Genomic DNA, 15,585 nt, shown 5'->3' on the forward strand with positions numbered 1-15,585 from the left:
CCAGTCTTTATGGAGCATCTTCTTGTGCCAGGTGCCATGTTGGGGGCTAGGAACAGAACAGTGATCAAGAGAGACAAAAGCGAGGCGGCCATCCTGAACCGGGTAGCAGACAAGGAAAACCCAGGAATGCAACGGGAAGTGGTAAGAGCTAGAGAGTCAAATGAAGAGAGGAAGGGAGTGTCGGGAGTCCCTGAAGGCCTGGCTGAGCTGTGACATTTAAGCAGAGACCTGAAGGAGTGAGAGCAAGCCATCCTTGGGAGTGTGTTCCAGGCAGAGGGACGAGCAAGCACAAAGCCCCAGGGTAGGAGCACACCTGGCAAGTTGGAGAAACAGGAAGAGGGCCAGTGTGGCGGGAGCAGAGTAAACCTTCCCAACAGCCAGAGGGGCAGCTACTGCTATTATCTCCTCTTTTAGAAGAGGAAATTGAGGCTCAGAGACGGGGAAGTGACTTGCCCAGAGTCACAGAGTGAGGAAATGGCAGCACAAGAGGCAGAAGCACAAGTTGAACTGTGTGGGAAGAGGGGAGTACATGCCACAAGGCTGTAGGATCCAAGGGTGACACTCAGAGAGCATGTGTCACCTGCCTTGGTCATAGCCATGGAAGTTGTGATTGTGCAACCAGAGCCATGCAAGGAGCCTCAGCCCCGCCCTCACCCTGCCTCCTCGGCCCACTGGGTCTAAGGGCACTGGGTAGCCTAGAATCCAGGGAACTCATTCAGGCTAAGTTGTGAGGGACTGCGAGCAGTTTCTGGCTTATCCTATCCCTGAGATGACCTTTAACCAGGTCATAGAAGCAGTTCTGCAGCCTTAGTTTCCCCATTTGTCAAATGATGGGACTGCTTAGGTGGTCTCTAACAGCAGTTGAGGATTCTTGGGTCCAGAGAGAGGCATGGCTTTCCAAAGTCACACAGCCACGGAATGACAGAGCTAGGGGACCCCAGCCTGGTAACTGACGGCCCAGAGCTCTTCTCCCTCCGGCCGGGATGACACCTGGGCCTCTTACCCTGCTCTGCTGTCTTCGTCAATCTCCCCCTCATCTGCCGCCCTGCACCCCTCGCACTGTTCATACTTCCAAGCCTTGGCACATGCCATCCTCTGCTTGGGGGTCCCTTCCCCTATGCCATCTTCTCTACCCACAAAGGAAAAATAAAGCAGGATCAGAGTATTATAGAGAGAGGGTTTAGGTGGAGAATGTTTAAGCTGCCAAAGGTGGGAGGCTCAGAGAAGGCTACTCTGAAGAGTGACATCTGAGTTGTGACTTGAAGGAGGTGAGGGGGAAAGTCATGGGAATACATGGTAGATAAGGATTCCAGGCAGAAGGAAAAGCATGTGCAAAGGCCCTGTGGTAGAAAGATCCGTAATTTATCAGAGGAACAGCAAGGAGGCCATTAGGCTTGAAGGGAGTAAGCAAGGGGGAAAGTGGGGGAGTTAAGATCATCAGAGATATTCAGTTTTCTAGGATTGGGGGCAGGGGTCACAATGTGGCCATGGGGCGGGGTCGGGGGGACTTTGACATTTACTCTGAGTGAGGTGGGAGCCATGGGAGGTCTCTGAGGAGAGGAGGGACAGGATCTGACTTAGGTTCTAAGGAGATCCCTCTGGCTCTTTGCAGAGAACAGACTGTAGGGGTGAGGTCCCCAGATAGGTGATGCTGGTGGCATGGACCATGGCAGAGGCAGTGGAGCTGGGGAGATGCAGGCTGATGCTAGGTGTATTCTGAAGGTGGAGCTGACAGGATGTGGTGAGCAGTCAGACACCTGGCCAGGGAGAACCAAGGGTAGAGGACAACTCCCAGGTTTGGGGGGGAGTGCCTAGAGAATGGAGGGGCAGTAAACTGCGCTGGGTTGTGGTTGGTTCCTGTCAGTCATCCCAGTGGCGAGGGGAGAGTGGGGCCTTAGGTCTGGAGTCAGGGAAATGTCCGGGTTGGAGAGAGGCATTTGGAAGTCACCAGCATTTAGATGAGGACAAGAACTGTCTTTGGCATCTTTGTCCCCCTCTTCCCCTCACTCCAGCACCAGGGTGGCCTCGGGGAGCATCCAGGAGACCCTCGGATAAACCCCTAAGCATGTGTACTGAGTGCCCACCACGCTCAGGGTCAAGCACCCCCTCTCACTGACTCACTTCATTCTCACAGCGTCTGACAGGGTAGGTACCTACCACCAGAGCCCATTTACAGAGCTGAGGGTGAAGGAATTTGCCCAAGGTGTCACTTAGCATTGGGAAAATAGTAAATTATTCATTCTAGAAGGCTGCTCCAACAGAAGTAGAGCAGGCCTTGGGCAAGGCCATCGGGGGAGAGTTAAGTGCCTTTCTCAGCAGCCCCTGATCACTACTCAGGGCAGGGCGCTGGGATGGGGAAGCCAGAGGCTCCTGAGTTACCTCCTCCAGGCGGTGGGAAGGATTGCCTCTTAGTGATTTGGGGTCCCCTGGAAAAAGGCTGAGGGAAAACCTGGAGCTCCCCAACCTCAGCAGGAGGGAGGCTGGAAAAGGAGCTTGAGAGAGATGAAGGAGGGAGCTACAGTCAAGAAGCAGATTGAGGCCTCAAGCCAGGTAGAGAGACGAAGATTTCAGGGCAGGCTTAGGGGACCGTGAGATCCCCTCACCACTTGTGTGGAACTCTAGAAAGCCTCTCCTTAGCCTGTAAGTGCTCTTCCTCTGATGCCTCAGGCTCCACCATTCACTGCAGCCATAAGAGCCATCAGGCCAATGGCTGTGATTTGCAAAAATTCCTCCCCTCCTCCCCATAACCTGGATGGAGTCTGAAAGAAAGCTGAGGGTCGCAGCAGGGTGTGAGACAAGATTCAAACTCAGATCTATCTGACCCTCAAACAGTATTCTTTCCACTGTAGGGTTTGTCTTGTCCACTTGGCAGCCATGCAAGATGGGAACGAGATTTGGGAGGGTCCCTAAGGGGCAGGGAGGAGGAATAAGACCCAGATACTGTTTATCAAGACCCAGCCTTGTGAGAGTCACTGGCAAAGACTTTAGTTTCTAATTTGTAAAATCAAAGTTACAATCCCTTTTTCCTCTCAGGGTTGTGATGGGTTAATCCAGGGATTGGCAAACTTTTTCTGTAAAAAAACAGGTAGTAAATATTTTCACCTTTGGGGGTAGTATGGTCTCTCTCATAGCCACTCAACACTGTAGTTGTAGGGTGAAAGCAGTAACAGATGATAAGTAAATGAATGGCCATGCCGTGTGCCAATAAAACTTTATTTACAAAACCAAGTTGTGGGACAGATTTGGCCTGAGGGCTATGGTTTGTCAACCCTGGGGATAATGAATGCAAATTAGAGACCTGGCACATAGTAAGTGCTCAATAATATTTGATGAAAGAGTGAAATGAGTCTGAGTCTCACTTTCTTCGCCTCCTAAAAAGAAAGCACTACAATTAGCTATTTGCTGAATGCATCCCTTGTTACTTGGGGTTTCAGGAAGCCAGAAATGGCCCTCACATCATTCCTCCTTATAAAACCCTATGAGATAGGGCTGTCTATGGTCCCATTTTACAGAAACTGAGGCTAAGTGACCAAGGCTGTGGAGCTGGGATATGACAAAGCTGGGATTTCTGAAACTGAGCCTGGGGCTCTTTATACTCTGAAATTTGGAGACTGAGACCAAGACCCTGGAGCTCACATTGGACCTGGAGCGGGGTCTGGCTCTAGATCCTCAGCTCAATCCTCCCCAAGCCAGGGGTTTGCCGCCTGCACCCGCTCCTGGACAGTGGGTCAAATATGCAAGAGATGGGGGCGGGGGGGGCAGAGAGGCAGAGAGAGATAAGACAAAGAGACAGAAGGGCCCAAGGAGACAAAAGAGAAACAGACACGAAGAGAGATGGATCTGGAGAGGAATAACACATCTCCCATCCTCTCTCCCTCCCTGGGACTCCTTCCCAGCCCCAACATGCTCTCTATCACCACTGACTCCTTCCAGGGAAAAAATTATCCATCCCCCATGCAGTTCTAGGTTGGAATCTTGGCTCAGGAACTGACCACTGTGTGATATTAGACAAGGGCTCCCCTTCTCTGAGCCTCATTCTCCCCATCTGTGAAATGAAGATGATGCTGACTTAGGACAGCCTCGCTGGCTGCTGGATCAGATGAAGCAGGGTCACCTGGTACCAACAAGCACATAAGGACCCTAGGTGCCCCACTCCCTGGGCCAGGGACGGGGGGGTGAGGACACACTGATCTCAGGGTCTGTGTTCCCCAAGGGGGTCATTATTTATTTATTCATTCATTCTTTCAACAAACATTTATTGAGCACCTACTGTTTGGCAGGTGCTGTGTAAGGTACAGGGTACACAGTCATGAAGAAGGCAAACAAAAGTCCCTGCCCCGGTACAGCTGATATTGTAAACGAGGAGGCAGACAGGCAACCAACAAGCAAATTAATACAAATGTACCAGGTGGTGAGGAGGGCAGGGGGAGAAATAACTTGGGGTACACAAGGAAAAAAATCCCCCCTACCAGCCCGGGGGTGGGAGGCTACCTGTTGTGTTCTTCCTGAGTGCAAGGCACTTTCATTGATTTTGTCACACTGAGTATCCTCAGCAATCCCAGGAAATAGGTACTCTTATTGTCCCATTTTCCAGATAAGGAAATAGGCTCAGAGAGGTGACGTGACTTGCTCAAGGTCGCGCATCTGTAAAGGGGCAGCGCCAGAACTCTAATGGGCCCTGAAATCCTGGGGACAATCAGAGGGGTTTGATCCACTGTGGGATAAGCTAATGCCTCCCCTGCAAGATCCTATGGCAGGGTCTTGAACAGGGCCCAGTCAGACAGAGAATAAGACTTGCATCAGAGGCCTCAGCCACCAGGAGGTTAAAGACCCAGGAATTGGGTCCTTGGGGTTCCCTGGCGGGGCTCCAGCTCCAGCTCCCGCCACCACAAGGCCCCAGATAGGATGACAGCCACACCCAGGCTCAGCCTCTGGCCCGCGCCGCCTGCTGGGAACACAGAGTCCTTGGGACTGGGAGGCTCAAAATAGAAAGCTCAGAGCCTGGGCTGGAGCCTGGAATGCCTGGGCAGACAGGCCGGGACTCCTGGACCAGCCCAAGTACTGCCCGGCCTGGGGCTGGCAGGGCAGCAGAATCATCAGGATCCACCGCTAGGGTCTAGGTCCTGGTTGTTATTCTCCTGAAGCAGCTTCCAAGATGCCAGCTCCAGGATCTAATGTGCCTGGATTCCTCTCCTGGTTTAATCCTGGACTAGCCATGTGGACTTGGGTTGGTCACCTACCCCCAGGGACCTTAGTGTCCTTATCTGCCAACAACTCATAGAGTTGTTCATTCAGTCATTCAACAAATGTTGTTTTATTATTTTTTTAAATTTTTTTTTTTTTTTTTGCTTTTTAGGGCCACCCCCGCAGCATATGGAGGTTTCCAGCTAGGGGTTGAATCAGAGCTGTAGCTGCTGGCCTACCCCACAGCCATGGCAACACCAGGTCCGAGCCACGTCTGTGACCTACACCACAGCTCACGGCAACGCTGGATCCTTAACCTACTGAGCAAGGCCAGGGATCAAACCTGTGTCCTCATGGATGCTAGTCAGGTTCACGTCTGCTGAGCCACAATGGGGACTCTGTCATTCAACAAATGTTTATCAAAAAAAAAAAAAAAAAAAAAAAGGAGTTCCCGTGGTGGCTCAGTGGTTAACAAATCTGCTAGGAATCAGGAGGTTGTGAGTTTGATCCCTGGCCTCGCTCAGTGGGTTAAGGATCTGGCATTGCTGTGGCTGTGGTGTAGGCCAGGGGCTACAGCTCCAATTAGACCCCTACCTGGGAACCTCCATATGTCACGGGTGCAGCCCTAGAAAAGACAAAAAAAAAACCGTTTATCAAGCACCTATTATATTCCAAGCACTGTGCTAGGCACTGGAGATATACCAGAGAATAAAACATAGAAAAATCCTTGTACTTATGGACAAGTAAAATCTACAGCATGTCAGAAGGTGATGAGCACCCCAGAGGAACATAAAGCATGGAAGAGGACATGGAATACTAGGTAGGAAGGGGAGAGGGACCTGTGGACACTCAGGAGAAGAGTGTTCCAGACAGAAGGAAAGCCAGTGCAAAGGTCCTGAGGCAGCATGAGCTTGGGTCATTTCAGAGACACAGGGAGACCAATATGACTGGAAGAGTGAATGAGGAGGGGAAGGCGAGGAGGGCCCTCTGATACAGGGCCTTGTGAGCCAAGGGAAGGACTTAAGGTTGACTGGCAGAGCACTGGGGATCTGCTCAGCAGTGGAGCAAGCGGGCACATCCACAGTTTTACAGGAGCCCATGGCTGAGTATAGAGGCAATTTCTAGAGGGCTGGGCTGGAAGCTTCTGGGCCAGTGTGGATGAGAGGTGATGGGGGCAGAAAGAAGGACTTGGAGGCCAGTCTGGGCCGCAGGAGGCCCAGCAGGAAGTTGGCAGACAGAAGGCCCAGCCTGGGACACCGACTGCTTTGTCCAGCCTGAAGCCTACGACCCCCATCCCCGTCTGTGCTGGCCTGTGGCAGCCTTAGGGCTGGGAAATGTGCCTGGAATGTCAGCCACGAGGCCTGGGCCGGACAGTGCCCGTGGGACCCGCCAGGAGACCAGGCGAGTACCCTGGCCACAGCCCTGCCCACACATGGAATCTCTCAAGCCCACTGACCAGGGTGAGTGGTAATTACAGGCCCTGGAGCAGAGGGGGAAGGGACTGCAAACCAGAGCCTCCCCCACAGCCAACCCCACTCCTATTTACTGAGCACCTATTATGGGCCAAGTCCTTACACACACTATCCCGTCCCATAGGCACCTCAATCCTTTGTTTCTGATACCTCCAAGTGACACATCTTGCAAGAAGGAAGCTGACTTGCTTACAGCCCCACAGCATAAGACAACACATGCGGAAACTGGGTTTTGCACCCAGGACCCCAAACTTGGCATGTCTTCTTTGTGGCTATACTGGCAACTCATTGCTCCAGAGACCAAGGTGAGTTAGGAGAAAGAACAGTAGACTGTGAGTCCCCTGGGGCTTTTCTGGACCTGAGCTGTCTCATCTGTCAAAGAACCATTCATTCATTCATTCATTTACAAGTGTTTATTGGGCACCTGCTCTGTACAGGCCATGGGCTGAAAGCTGAGTATAGCAATGAACAATACAGACATGACTCCCCCCAAATGATGGTGACATGCCAGTGGAAGAAGACAGACAAGAAATGGAATAAACAAGCTGGGTAGTCTTCCAGAATAAGCCCTAAGTCCTAGGGAGAAAATGAAACAGCATGAGGTGACAGAAATGAGGGGCTAGCCGGGGAGGGCCTCTCTAAGGGATGACTGTGAGAAGAGCCGCAGGGAGAGCTGAAGGAAGAGGGTTCTCTATTCCAGATGGAAGAGCAAGTGCAAAGGCCCTGAGGCAGCACAATTAGGAGTTTTGTGTTAGTGTGTTTGTGGCACAGGGAGGTCAGTGTGGCTACAGCTGAGCAGAAAATGTGGGAGAGCGAGTGAGCCAGGGTAGAAGAGGGAGTGAGGTTAGAGAGGTCTTGGAAGTGGCAGGGGTGAGGGGTGATCCCCCAGAGCCTTGTGGCTGCTCTAAGGACTTTGGCATCTCCTCTGAGAGCAGTGGGAGCCATGGAGGGTTCTGAGCAGAGGAGGGATAGGCTCTGTCTTGAGTTCTAAGGGACTCTCTCTGCCTTAGGAGGCAAGAACAGAGGCAGGAAGTCCAACAAAGAGGTAACCACAAAGGTCTCTCGGAAGAAAGTGGTGCTGGACCAGGGTGGGGTAGTGGAGGTGGCCCCCTGCAGATCTGGCAGCTCGTGTAGACTAGTCATGGGGCAGGAGAAGGAAACCCAGGTCTGGAGCCTGGGGAGCCAGGGAGCCGCAGTCACCATTAATCACTGCAGCAAGGAAGACCCCACGTTTGTGGTGAGAGCAGGGGGGCCCTTCTGGGCACAAGGCCCAACCCATGGTGCAAGAAACATCTCATCCCCTACACCCCTCAAGCACAGAATCAGTGAAGAGACCCCATGGACAGGTGGCCCTAGCATCTGGGACCCCAGGAACGAGATGCTGTCTCCCTGGCGAAAGCCCTGCAGATACAGCTCCCTTGACCCCCCCCCCAACCTCTCACCCCCAGTGAAGGAACTCATTCTTCTTTGCTGTACTCTAAGCATCCCCCTGGCTCCCTGGAATCCCCAGAGGCAGCAGAATTGTCTGTCCTTCCCCCACATCTACATCCCCTGCCAGCCAAACAGGGCTGAGGAGGACTCTCAGCCAGCTCTTCCTCCACACCTCTGTCCAGGCTGTTTCCTTTTCCCTCTTGCCCTGTCTACACCACCACCCAGCTCCTATTCATCCCACCTAGAAGCCTTCAGAGATGGTACCCAGCATCACCTGTGGGCCCCGTGGCTGGTCCTCATCATTTCACACTCCCCCATCCCTGTTGTCATCATTTGGTTCTCTGGTCCTTAGTTCCTGTTTCATAGATGAAGGAACTGAAGTTCCGAGAGAGGGGGAAGGTTCCCAGGGTCACAGGCAAGGTCAGTGGCAGTGCCAGGATTCAAACCTAGGCCTGTCTGATTCCAGACTTCTTAACCTCAGACCGGTACAGCTGCTGGCTTAGGAGGGTGAAGTCGGCCCAACACAAGGGTTTGGGTGCAGGCCGTTTATTTAGGAGACGATCCCAGAAACATCACTAGGGAGTGAGGAAGTGAGGCAAGGAAGGGGATGAGTAGATTGCTTCTGTGGGCTCAGCCCCCAGGAACCTGGGGGAGAAGGGGCAGAGCTGCCTTAGTGTTGCCCCACCCCAGGGTGAGGAAGCTGGGTTTTTACACATCAGTTCCCCCTCTGCTGGGGAGGCTCTCACTCTCCTGCAGCCAGAGGAAGCCCTCGGGCAGAGAGACTCAGGACAGCGGCCACAGGTATGACCTCCCAGGCGGGCACTGTGAGTACCCGGGACTGTGACCATCCCAGAAGTGTCCTCTATCCTCTCTCCCCTCCACACTGCCGACCCTGGCACTGCCCCAGACTCTCTGACCCACAAACATAAGCCTGAGAAACCAGAGCTGGCACAGGTGGGAAAACTGAGTCCCACAGAGGCCACCCACATGCCATGAGCTCCTGGGGTGGAGAGCGGCCAACTGCACCTCCCTTCTGGGCTCCCCAACTTCCAGAACAGTGCTGGCCCCAGGATACAGACAAGGTCCTTCAGTGGGATGTGGCTGAGCTGCATGATTGTGAGCACGTTCCTCCACCTCTCAGAGCCTCAGTTTCCTCATGTGAAGAAAGGGATCATTTAAAAAAACAGAACAACCTCATGAGGTTTTTGTGGGGACTCAATGGGACACTAGATATAAAAGACTTAGAACGGCACATGCAAGTCATAGTAGGTGCTTATATATATGTTTGCATTTCAATAAGATGCTGCCTATGTCACAAGTACTGAATAAATGAAGCCATTATTACTACAGTTATCAAGGTTGTTTGGGACCCTCCGTATAACAGCCCAAGCCCAGGCCTGCTCGGTTGGGACCAGATGTTGGCTGGGTGGCTTCCCCACATTTCCCAGGTCCCCCAGGCCCTTGCTCAAGGCCGTCTGTACTTTGGGGAAACAGAGGAGGAGAAGGAGGAGGAAGGGGTGGGGGCTAGGCCAGGCCTGCTGGCGGTAACTGCGGGCAGTGACCCTGCCCAAGAGGCCCCACTCACCCGTCCACCCATCCGCCAGAGCCGCTTGCCCATTCCACGCAGGGGACGCCTCATCTTGCACAAGACAGGAAGTGGGAGGCCTGGGGTGGCGGCGGGTGACGCCAGGACCCCATGTCCACCCGGCTGCAGACAGGATGGGCAAGGGAGGCCCCAGCCAGGCTTCCTGTGTGCTGAGTACACTGGGCAGAAAGGAGAAGTGGGGGCCAGGGTCACAGGGAGAGCCGGGCAGCATCTTCCTCTCCCCAGCCCAACTGTTCCGCCTGCCCTCCCTGGCTCAGGGGCCCTGAGTTCAAATCTCAGCTCTGCCATCTCTCAGCTGCGTGACTTTGGACAATGCAGCTCTCAGGGCCTCTGTTTCCAGTCACTACTGGGGAACAGGGTTGGGGCATTGTTGTCATCATTCCCATTTTATAGATAATGAAAGCAAGTCCCCATTTTACAGACAATGAAAGCAAGTCCACAAGGTATTTTCAAACAGTTTTTTTTTTTTTTTTGGTACAGCCTGTGGAAGTTCCTGGGCCAAAGACTGAAGCTGTGCAACAGCAGCCACTGAAGCTGCTGCAGAGACAACACCAGACCGATAACCCACTGGGCCACAAGGGAACTTCCCAAACAGCATCTATTGTACTTGAAGATTTAGGGCCACAATGGGAAAGGGCAGGCCTGAGGACCCACTGCACACTGGACGCACAAAGACTAGGCCAACATGAGCCTTATGAACATATCCTGGGCCCACAAGGCATTGCTAATCAATTATGATTCTCCCTCCTAGGAGCCCAGATGCAGTCTCAGAACCCTGCTCAACACCACTCTCGAACCACTGCCAATCCAAGCACCTGAGGCCTGAATAAGTAAGGAGAGTACGTGTTATCTGCTGCCTTATTTCAGCAACAGTCAGGATCAGAGGGGAACTTTCCCAAGAAAGAGGCTGCCCTCTAGCAATCCATCTCTGGATATTTCTCTATGATCAGGGACCCTGTCAGATCAGACTCTCAGCCCCCTGCCCCCAGCATATTGAGGGGACCACAAAGTCTGAGCTCTGGAAAAGACAATTACAGAGTAACTGGGCTGGGCTTGTCTTTGGAGAAGAAGAGTTGAGGTCCAGGACAGCAGGGAGGGGGCCAGAAGGAGGAAAGGCCAGATCACCAGCCTGCTGTGGACTCTACCGGCAGTGCTAGGGAAAGTCCAGTGACCCAGAGCCCCGAGTGGATTGTGTAAAAAGGAAAAATGAAACCAAATGCAGAGCCCTGGGCCTCCCGCCAGCCCTGGCCAACTAGCCCTGTGTTCACTGCCATCATCCTAGTCCAAGCCACCATTATCGCTTGCCTGGACATCTGCAGTTGTTTCCAACCTGGTCTCCCTGCTTCACCCTTGTCCCCTACACAACCTTTCCACATGGCAGCTGGAGAGATCAAAAATATTACCCCACCTAAGTCACTCCCCTGCTTTAATCCTCCAGGGACTGAAGGATATGCCTGACCAGATGCCTGACCCTGACCTCCAAGATCTGGACTTCTGGCCCCTTCCCCTTTTAAGCCCATATCCTACTTCTCTCCCCATCACTCATGCACCCCAGGAATTCCAAGCTTCTTAAATAGGTCAACCTGATTCTCACCTCCAAGCCTTTGCCCTTGCTGTTCCCTCCACCTATAGCCCTGTTTCCCTATAGTTTCCTTTGGTGGATGCATCTCATTAATTAGTTGTCAATAAATGCCAACCTCCTCCCAGAGCCCGCTGCCCACCTGCGCCACCCCAGATGCCTGCCCCGCACCCTCCACTGCACCCCTCTGGTTATGTTTTTGCAGCACCTATCCGTGTCTGGAAGTATCTACTGATTTGTTTACTTGTCTGTCTGTCTCCATCACCAGCATGCCAGCTTCATGAGGGCAAGCACTGTGCCCAACCTGGTCACCTGCTGTGTGCCCAGCACCTTCCACACAGCAGGTGCACAATATATATTTGTTGAAATAGACTGAAATGGCATAAACCACCAAGGGGAATTCTCACTGGGATCTTCCAAGTCCCCATTTGCTGCCCCTCTCTGAGAATGACAGGTTGGTCCCCCTCTAGTGCCATCCCCCAAACAGTATAGAGTTCTGGGGAAAATTCTGATTTCAGTGAGAATATGATTGATTATTGATGTCTGCCACAGACCAGGCAGGGCATTGGCAGGCATTTGCATCTGGTCTATTCGTTGCTATCTCAGCAATACCCAGGACAATGCCTGGAACATAGTGTTCAACATATATCTGTTGAAAGTCAAATACATGGGTTCTTTGTCTAATTGGCTACGTCTTTCCAGAAGAAAAAAACACCTTTAGCTGATTTACTAACCATTGGGGCAGCCATTCACGAGTCCCCAGTGTGTGCTAAACCTGAGAATAGCCTGGGGAGAGGTTCTGATCGTCTATTTACAGAGGAGGAAGCCAAGGTGACAAGATTTGACTGAGGTCACCCAGCTAGGTTAAGCTGACCCTGAAGTCCTCCAAGAAGCCAGACTCACAGTCTGGGGGAAGAGACGGAGGACTCCCCCCGAGCTCCTGCCCCCCCCCCCACCCCGGGCATCCCTAGCCCCCTCCCTAGGGTACAGGGGACGAAGAGAGGCAGCCTCTGCTTCCCTTTTGGGATATGTCACAGGGCTGTGGTTAAACGGAAGCAGGGCCCCTGCCCATCCCAGGCGTGGACCTCCGAGGGCCCCACCCTCCCCATTCCCAGCCCAGACTCTTCCCAGCTGACCATGGGGTGTCTGTTCCCTGTTCCTCTTTTCTCTGGGCAGGAGGAAGTGGGTGGGGCCATGAGAAGATCCAGAGACTCAGTTTCTTCATCTGCTAAGTAGGCTCAACCCCTGGCACCTTCAGAAGTTGCTCTGTGGTAGAGACTCGAGGAGGGAGTTCACAAAAGAGGCCGAGCCAGGCGGGAGTCAGGCGGGAAGGCAGAGGTAGGCACTGTCTCCCTGCTCAGGCTCCCAAGGCTCCCCATGCCCCCAGTGTAAGACCAGGCTACTCTCCCCATGGAGCCTGTGCAGCCCAGCTCTAAGCCTTCCTCACTCCCCACATCCAACTCACCTCACAGCTCCAACTACATGGTCTTTTAGATTCACTTTACTCACTCTGCTCTGTCCCACCACAGGGCCTTTGCACATGCTGTGCCCATTTGCTGACACATTTGTTCCTCCCTTTCTCATCTACTGAGCCTCAGCTCACTCTCCAGTTCTCAGTTCTCAGATTGGTTCTCTTCCAAACTCCTGACCTACCCAATCATGTCAACCCCCCTGCCCCATTACAGGCCCCCAAATTACCTCATACTTGTCAGTCCCAAATGGACATTTCTGAGGGAGATTTCATTAATGCCCATCTCCTACATTGGGCTATGAGCTCCCTGTGGGAAGAGATCACTATCTCCCCAGTGCCTGGCACAGAGCAGGTGCTTCATTAATGTTTGCTGAGTGAATGAATGATAAATGCAGAATGAATGGAGCTACAGGCAAGTCACACTCTCCAAACACCCTCTCCCAAATCTTGCTCTGATCTTGGGCCCAGCCCCACCTCTGCCCTTCCCACACCCCCTCCTCCAGGATGGCTGCTTCAACCACCTCCCACCTAGTCCCCAAAGCTTTGTCCCCCTCATCCCTCAGAGCCCTGCTTTCCTGGATGGAAACCAAAGGGATGGACCTCAGTCACGGGCTTTCATACTGGCCTCCCTTGAGTCTGGTATTCTAGGGATGGGCCTTGGAATTACCTTGGAAAAGAGGTCAAGGCAGGAGACCTCCCATCTCCAACATCAACCAGAATAGACCTCCTCTGCTTAAGTTATATTTAGGGCAGTCACGACTTGGGCACTTCACAGGAATTCAACTACACATGCTCAGCAAAAAATAAAAAGCCTCCGAGAGAAGAACTGATGGCCTGGTGGATATGCTGGGAGGGGGAGATGTGGGTTAGTAGTTCCCCTGGTGACTGAGTCTGCTCAGACACAGCCCTGCTCCCACTGCAGCCCCCAAACACAAGCCAGGCCTTCCCTGGACAGGACCCAATGCTGGGAGGATGGCGGGCTGATTTATGGAGACTGTACATCCGCCTCAGTTGGGGAGGGTTATGTCCTTCCTGTGGAATCCCTAAGGGGAACTTGGCCATGAGCAATTTCCACCTTAAAAACCAGATTTAGAGCTTGCCCTGGGGTGATGTGAGCCACAAACATGGGATCTTCTTTTGAACAATGGGTACCACAGCTCAGAAAAAAGAAAAAAAAAAATGAAAACCATTGGACAAGATGTTCCCAAAGGGAGCACTGAGGGTGAACCAAAAATTCCTAAATTCCGTTCCTGCCAACTGTCACTTCCCAGACTCTCGAAAGCCCCGTAATATTTTGATGAAGGTCTGGGCTCTGCTGCCCTTTGCTTCGAGCCAAATAGAAGCTGAGAGATCCCTTCCCCACCTCCTGGGACCCTGCCTCAGCCCGCACAGATCCAGGCAGCGCCCCTGGGTTGTGAGGGGCCCCTCAGCTCTCAGCCAGGGGTTACCTCAGCACCTAGATAGTGTCACCACAGGCTGCATCCCTGGAAGAAGCTGCCAAAACTGTTACCAAACATAGTGTTTTGTGCACTTACTCTGTGCCACGCTCCATGTGAATAAGACAATTCCCACTTCAGGGTGGGGTCAGGGTGAGCACAAAACACTGAACAAATGACCAAATAAATGGAGAAAGAGGCAGGATGACAAGTGCCCAGCAGAAATATAAATCAGGGTTGGGGACACAGAATGATAGAGGAGCTCCTACAGGGAGCACAGGCCTGAGTGGGGAGAGGAGCAGGTTAAAGATCCAGAAGAAACAGTATTCAGGCAGAGTGAATGACGAACAGGGCAAAGGCAGAAAAAGAATGGGGAAAGCTTGGTGTATTTGAGGAGGAAGGAAGGTCCATGTGGCCGGAGGGGAAGAAGGAATGAGGAGGATGGACCAGGTGATGGCAGAGGAGGAGAGAGATCAGCCAGATTCTGGATACAGTCAGCAGGTAGAGCCGATGGGATTTGCTGATGAATGGGATGTGGGATTAGAGAGAGCGGAGTTGAGAGTAACTCCAGGGTCTTAACACCTGATCCCTTGGCTTGGCGGCTGTGCTATTTTCTGAGCAGGGGAAGACACAGGGGACTAAGTGACATCTACATCCCTAATTTGGTAAACTGAGCAAGACAGAGACCCAAGAGGAGGAAGAAGCTGGGCTCAGGGAGACCGTGTGGCCTGAGACTCCAATGGGCACAGTGACAGGGACTGAGGGACGCGGTGCCGCTGAGCTTGCCAGGCATGGGGTCAGGTGAAAGCAGAAGAGGGCTCCGCCCCACTTCAAGGGCCATATGTGAAGTCTGAGAAAGAACGGGCAGGGAGGTTAGAGGAGAACCAGGGAGGCCAGCCTCTGCAAGCCTGGAAAGGCAGTGCTTAATTAACAGGTAGTGGTCCAGGGGGGCAAGCCAGAGAAGTCCCAGAAAATCCAAGCCCACCTGTACAATCTAGATGTGTGATGTCAGTGAGACTAGAATTGGTGGCTATACCAGATGGGCCTCAACCACCTTAGAGCCCAAATTTCTCTGGGGTAGATGGACAGTCTGTGTCTTGACTGGTCTAAGTCAGTCTTGGGAATTCCTTTCTGTTTAAAGGTAGACATATGACTACCCTGTCACATGAGTCACCAGTAGGAATCTACTGTAACATTTAGAAAATATTTTCCTACCTGATATAAGAGTAAGATTCTAGATGAGAAAGATCCCTTTCCTGCCAGCCTCCCCCTTCCTTTCCTGAGTAGGATGTGGTCATGTGGGATGTGATGTCTGGTGCCACAGCAGCCCCTGGGGCCCATGAGGAAAAGAGAAGTGAATAGAAGTCAACTTAGAGCCCAGCTAACTGATCCTGGAACAGCCCCAC

General features: G+C 52.7%; 1 long non-coding RNA gene across 2 annotated transcripts; it reads left to right on the forward strand.

Moving 5' to 3' along the window:
- Nucleotides 1-8,772: 8,772 nt before the first annotated feature.
- Nucleotides 8,773-11,394, forward strand: LOC125122035 (uncharacterized). Of its 2 annotated transcripts, none has more exons than XR_007133685.1 (3): nt 8,773-8,888; nt 10,445-10,532; nt 11,132-11,394. It is a non-coding gene; the product is annotated as an uncharacterized LOC125122035 (long non-coding RNA). The 2 variants fall into 2 exon arrangements; XR_007133686.1 differs by having other exon boundaries at nt 10,445-10,523.
- The last annotated feature ends 4,191 nt before the right edge of the window (nt 11,395-15,585 follow it).

This window comes from Phacochoerus africanus, chromosome 3 (assembly GCF_016906955.1).
Source record: "Phacochoerus africanus isolate WHEZ1 chromosome 3, ROS_Pafr_v1, whole genome shotgun sequence".
In the NCBI taxonomy this organism is placed as follows: Eukaryota; Metazoa; Chordata; class Mammalia; order Artiodactyla; family Suidae; genus Phacochoerus; species Phacochoerus africanus.